Below are 6,381 nucleotides of genomic sequence, written 5' to 3' on the forward strand. Positions count from 1 at the left end.
GTGACACAAATAGAGAGCTTAGGTGTGCCTGATTAGCCCATCATTATAAGGATGGAAGGGCGGAGCTTGGCACAGACCTACTTACATTTGAATAGGTAGTGTCCTGCCTCCACACAAAGGGTTGCATATCCCCTGTAGTTAGACTGGAGCCAGAGTAGGGAAGGCAGGATGCCTGTGGACTTCAAAGGAAAACCTCTAGAAGCTTCTCCCCACTTCAAAGGAAGGCCCAGGTATAAATATGGGACCACAGACACCAACTCTTCAGAACACTTCTGGATGTGTGGATACTCCACCTGGAAGATCTGCTGTGCTGCTGAGAAGACTTCCATTCTGCTGGACTGCTGCTCCGAAGGACTGCTGCCCTGCAGTGCTGACCTGCTGCCTGTTACCCTCCTGCTTGGATGATAAGGAATGGACCTGGCTCTTTTGAACCCAGGACCACCTAAGTGACTCCAAGGCCTAGTTGTCTGGCTTCCTGGCTTGAGTCTCAAGAAGAGATGGATCCAATCACCTTGAACCTAGCACCTGGACTCTGCCATCTGTCCCTGACAAGCGGTGCCACCCCAGTGTTGAACCCTTGGTAGTGAGCCCAAGGTGCTCTGCCAGCCTCTATAGATCCAGCGGAACTGGTCCATCTCCTCTGCTGCATGGCGCAACCCCAAGCAGAACTTTTGTATCGCTGTTAATGCATAGATCTTTTCCACATCGCTGCCTTCCGCCTCCTCAGAACCGCCACTGCTCGACGTATCCTCATCACAGGTCCCACATCCCATATTAATGGCAGCCTCGATGCTGCTGCTGTACTCCGCATCGCAGCCTTGCAGCTTCTTGGAACTGACACATCCCCTCAACTGTGCAACACATCCCAATGCCGAACTTCGCATTGCAAGCCCTTGTCAACGGGATCCTCCACGACAATGCTGGCCCTCACACTGCAGCCTTGTCTCATCTCAGAACCCACGGATCGCTTCGGCTGTGAGATACATTTTTGATGCTGTATGAAAGTACAATCAGTGGTTACCCCCACTTATTGCTTGATGTGATATGTTTATGACTAGTCTGACTGGGATACTGCTAATCAGGACCCCAGTCTATCTGCTTCCTCCCTAAATTGTTGTGTTCAGTACTTAGGTACATGCCAGATTGGATACTGGGGTACCCTTATCAGTCCCTAGAATATGGTACTAAGGTACCCAGGGCATAGGTACCCCAGAGGTCTCCCATGGGCTGAAGCATGTATTATCCCACCCATGAGAGACCATTCAAAATGGACAACAGGCTTGTCATTGCAGCCTGTGTAAGTTGGTGCTTGCACCACTTACTAAATATATAGGTTTCCTATATCTAAGGTTCACTGTACTTAGAACCTATAGGTCACACCTATAGCAGGCCTTTGCAATCCTGAAGGCAGGGTGCTAGGTTCTATGTGAGCGGGTGCCCCTGCATGAGCAGGACACCCCTACAGTCTGTTCTCCCGGGTTTTCAGTGAAGTAATCATATACTATATAGAGGGACACAGTGTAATTACGCAGTGACCATCTCCAAACTGGCTGCAACTAATCTTATCATGTTTGGTATTAAACATGTTGGAATCATACACCCACACCATAAACAGTGTGGGAGGTATGATTCCAAGCACTGGAAGAATGCTCCTTTAGGCTCTCAGTGCTCCTGGCATCAACCATCTAGATGAGGACATCACAAAGTGGTTGATGCCGACAAGTTCAGGATGTACATTGGTTTTTTCTGTGTGCTCAGAAAAAAGGCCCGGATAGGCATTCTGTAGCATGAGAAGCTGTTAAAATGCCACTGCATCCTAGGTGTGAAGATGAAAATTAAAGCAACACATGAAATTCCTTTTAATTATTTAATTATTTTCGTTACAAACATGGATGATCAGCCGATATTTTGCAAATTGTAAAGCTAGCTGTGCTCGGGACTGGAGTGAAATCTCGCTCCCTCTTACGCATTCATAATGTGTGGGACCAGGGTGGATCTCGCTGTCCAGGCTGCACGCTGAATCAATTATCCCATGACTCCATTGCCTCCGGCCTGTGGGTCCATTTGAAGGTCACACTTCTTTCCTTTGGGCTCCCCTGATTGCTCGGGCCTGCCCTGACTCCCTTACTTTTGGTGAGTCCCCTGGACCTTGCTGGTCCCGACTTTGCTCCTGCTTCACTTCCTGCGTTGGTTGCATTAGCCAAGGCTTGTTGGTACTCCTGCCAGACACCGACCCCCTCAGCACTCAACATCCTTCGTAGGACATCTCGTGCAGGGCTCCTGGTCCTCCTCAGCATCGCCTGGTCCTCACAGCTTCAGAGTCAAGGTCCTCATCACCATCCTGCTACACCCGACATCCAAGGGAATTCATCTTCCTAGTTTCCCGGGCACTCCTGAGTGATATAGACTCTGTCCCCTCGAGAATACACCTTCGGATTCCACCGGAAACTTCTTCTGTCCTCCACAGCTGCACTTTCCCGAAGTCCTCCATTGGGTTCGACAGCGGTTTCTGACACCACTTCACACGTATGCACCCGGCTTCCATGGTGTAGGTAACATGGGTACTAGGATATCCATGAGTGGGGTGGCTCTCCAACCTTCTATCTTCCACAGGGTTTCTTCAGGGTCCACTGGTAAGGGTCATCTTTCTTTAAAATTGCAACTGCAACTTACACGTTGACTTGTACAGAGAACGCTGTTGCGTTCCAATACTGCACATGACCTCCGTGGGGCTCCTAGATACTCACCATGGGTGGTTCCTTGGATCCCCAACACTTCTACAACCTCTGGAATATTATTGACTTGAGTAATGGTTTGCATACCACTATTTCAGTATATGGTTTGGTCACCCCATGGGGACCACTGTTTATTCTGTGCTACTTACGTGTTTCTATTGCAAAGTATTGTGTGCATTGTGGATATCTCTGGGTAGGAGATATCTGTATGAGTTAGTGAGTGCCTTATAATAAATACATATTTTTATAAATACATTGTGTTTTTTATTCACTTAATCTATACCTATAAGATTATGTTCTGGTTAAACAAGCTGCTTTACACTTGGTGCATAGTGCCCCCTTATATAATTGTGCATTATATACCAAACCAGCCTCTCACACTAACTCTCAGGCCGGACTGTGGTTCTACATCGCTGGTTTGTTTCTCAACGACGGGTTGGTCACCTTATAGACCTTTTTACCAAAACTTCTCCAATCTTCTAGATCTTCTTCCAGAAGGCCCTTTTTGGGTTCCAAAGTGTCCTCAACACGCATCTAAGGTTCCAGGAGCTGAGTTTCTCTTTGGGATGTTGGGACTGTGTCTCCCAAAATGCACCTGGCCAAATCCTTTAAAGTCCAGCTGAAGGTAGTCAGCTGGTTTCTTCTTGTTGGAGATGATGTGGGTGGTGCTCTTTTAACCTGTTGCTTTCAGGGAGTCCACTCCTTAAGTATGCAGTGGGTGAAGTCATTCAGAATGCAATCTTCTTGGTGTAGGCCAGGGTTCCAGCAGGGCAGTCCTTCTTCTTGTAGTTTTAAGCAGCGATCTGAGTTGCTGGGCAGCTCGTCCATGTGTATCCAGTGTTCTTGGGTGACATGAAGGGGGCACCCCTGACCAATAGGGGGCAGGGGGCCACCCTCAGGCATGACTTTTACCTCCTAAGTGTGGCATAATCTTGTCCCAGAAAGCACTATTCCTTTAAAATGCCAAATGGAGAAACTCTCTCCTGGAGGTTAAGATCTGGCTAAGCCAACCCAATGGCATGGCTACGCTTCTCTAAGGCTTCCTTTTTATCCCCTCTGCTAATTCAATTACTGGGGCTCCTGTCTGGCTGATCCCCTTCAACCAGATGTAATGTGTCTCTATGTCGGCCAAATCACACCTCATCAGAGCAGTTTGGCTCAGACTGCCAAAGGCTGTCCAATCAGGAGTGGCTGCTGGAAGGCTGGATTTTATTTCATCAGAAAAGAAAGTTCTATCACTTCTTTTCTGTGATAGTTATAATAAATGTAACCGTGGCAAGTTATAATAAATCTAACCATGGCAAGTCATTTTTCACTACTGCAAGGCCTACCTCTCACATAGGATAACATTGGTTTACCTTATTACATTTAATAAGTGATAACTTTCAATTGGGAGCAGTTAGACATATTGCGTTTGGTGTCTAACAAATTAAAAGCTCCCTTTAATGGTACCTTCAGATTTCTAGTCACAATTCTGAACATGCCACATTTAGAAAGTTGTCCTGGCTGTCACATTCAAATGCTGCAAAACCAATTTAACAGACTGAAGGTCATAAGTTCAATTGATATAGGCTTGAAGCATTTATTTGCTACTTCATTCTATTTACTATGCATTTGCTACTTCATTCTATGCACTCCACAAATAATCAAAGGTCAGGTAAGTGCAGATACGTTTTAGTCAAGAACAAAATATACATATTAAGGCAACAAATAAAAAAAATACAGATTTTCTGATGAAGTAATGTGACATAACAAACAATACATGAAGTGTGATACATAACAACAATTAACGAAACATTAGATCACCAGTCTTAGTTCACAAAAGGAACAGCTACTTTACCATCCACATTGTGTAACCAATTTAAGAAGCTGTTACCCACATTAGACCCAGTAATGAGACCATCCAAAACACATTTCTACTGGGGGAAACTTAATTAAATGCGAGAGTCCCCCATGCTGTGTAATGCAATCGCGTTTCGATTTCCAAGGATGTTTGCAGGATTCTCTTCTGGGCGTGGAATGGTTTATCTAAGGAACAAAGGGGGGCATGAATTATAGACGAGGAGAGACTCTAAACTTCCCAATTACTCAAAATAGAGGGACATTTTCTCAAAAGTACCTGTTTGAATAGAGAACAACATTTGCATGTTACAGGTGAGAAGAGCCAAGTTAAAATGTAGATGGCATGATCTAGAATGAAAACAGATCCACCATCAGTCTTGTACATGGCTCGGAGAATGTTAATATTTTGTAATGAAGGAACAAAAAAAGGCACTTAGTTGCGCCAGTCGGGCTGTGCGTTTACTAAAGATATCAGAATGCTTGCTGCCGGTTAATTTGAAGCCTGGTTGGGCTTCGAAGGGCAATCAGGATTTAAGGCACTTCATTCAGCGAGGCTACCCGGGTTCCTCTTTGTTCCCACAGATGACGCTTTGTGCTTTTTAGCGCTATTTTCACATAAACTTTAAATTTGCATATCCCCGGTTCTACTTATTGAAATTTTGTTGTTTTGGTCTTGAGTTGACATTTTCTTGTGATGTGTTTCACTGTAATACTGTTAGAAGTGCTGCATACACACTTTACAGATTGCCTCCAAGTTAAGCCGGAATGCTTTTGTGCCAAGCTAACAGAGGTTAAGCACTAGTTAATTTGGGATTTGCTTGGGACTTCACCCTGTCAAGGATTGTGGTTGATACTTGAGTGGGCTTCACCCTCCTCAACCAATAACCCAATTTCTTACACATGGACATAGCACACAATGCACCTATAGGTGCAAGCATTTATACTGCTGAACGGAGAGCGATGTTGCTTCCGTGTGATGGATTGCTTTACTGCTCTGAAAAAATTCCAAGCAGGAAATGATACCTTTTGTCAAAAATACTGCATTAACAGGCATTCTTATTCAAGGAAAGTAGAAACCTCTTGCATGCAAAGCATCAAACATGCAAAGGTTTTATTATTTGCATTTATAGCTGTAATTGTTATAAAGATTGCTATAATATTGTCTCCTCTGCCGTTGTATTCATTTAGAATGTAACATTACCTTGCTGATTGCAATTAGTGTAAACAAAATTGTAAGGCGATAAAAAAATGAACAGTTTTGGACCATAATTTTAACACGCTAGACAGATCTTCTTGCACCAAATACTCACAACTAATTGCAAAGTTGGAAATATATTCTGGTAGTAGTGGGAAAAGGTGGCCTTCCCTTAGATAAAACATTTATTTTCTTGTGTGCCTTCCTTGAGCTGCTTTAAGTCTTGCCTCCGTCCAGCTAAACCCGCCCTCCCCGAAAGACAGATCCCTGACTCAACCAATGAGAGTGGAAGATGAATGGCACGTGTATGCAAATTTAACACATAAAGCAGAAGGTTTCAAGTCCAGATCTTAGAGGACTAAGGGCAGCTACTGGGCCATATATTCCCCTTCCCCCTTGAGTTACTCCCACCCTTTTGTGAACCTTATCTTTGCAGAGGAACATTTTAATTTTTAGAATGAAGTACCTAGCAGAGCACACATTTTTGGCCGCAATGCTTCACAGGTGTTTCTGTGCAGGGCCGGACTAGCTGTAGCGGGCACCGGGCATTTTTCTGTGGGCCGAAAGGGTGGGGGGCAGTTTTTCAGCAGTGCTGCAATATCAGCCTCC

This window comes from Lissotriton vulgaris, chromosome 9, assembly GCF_964263255.1.
Source record: "Lissotriton vulgaris chromosome 9, aLisVul1.2, whole genome shotgun sequence".
NCBI classification, from domain to species: domain Eukaryota; kingdom Metazoa; phylum Chordata; class Amphibia; order Caudata; family Salamandridae; genus Lissotriton; species Lissotriton vulgaris.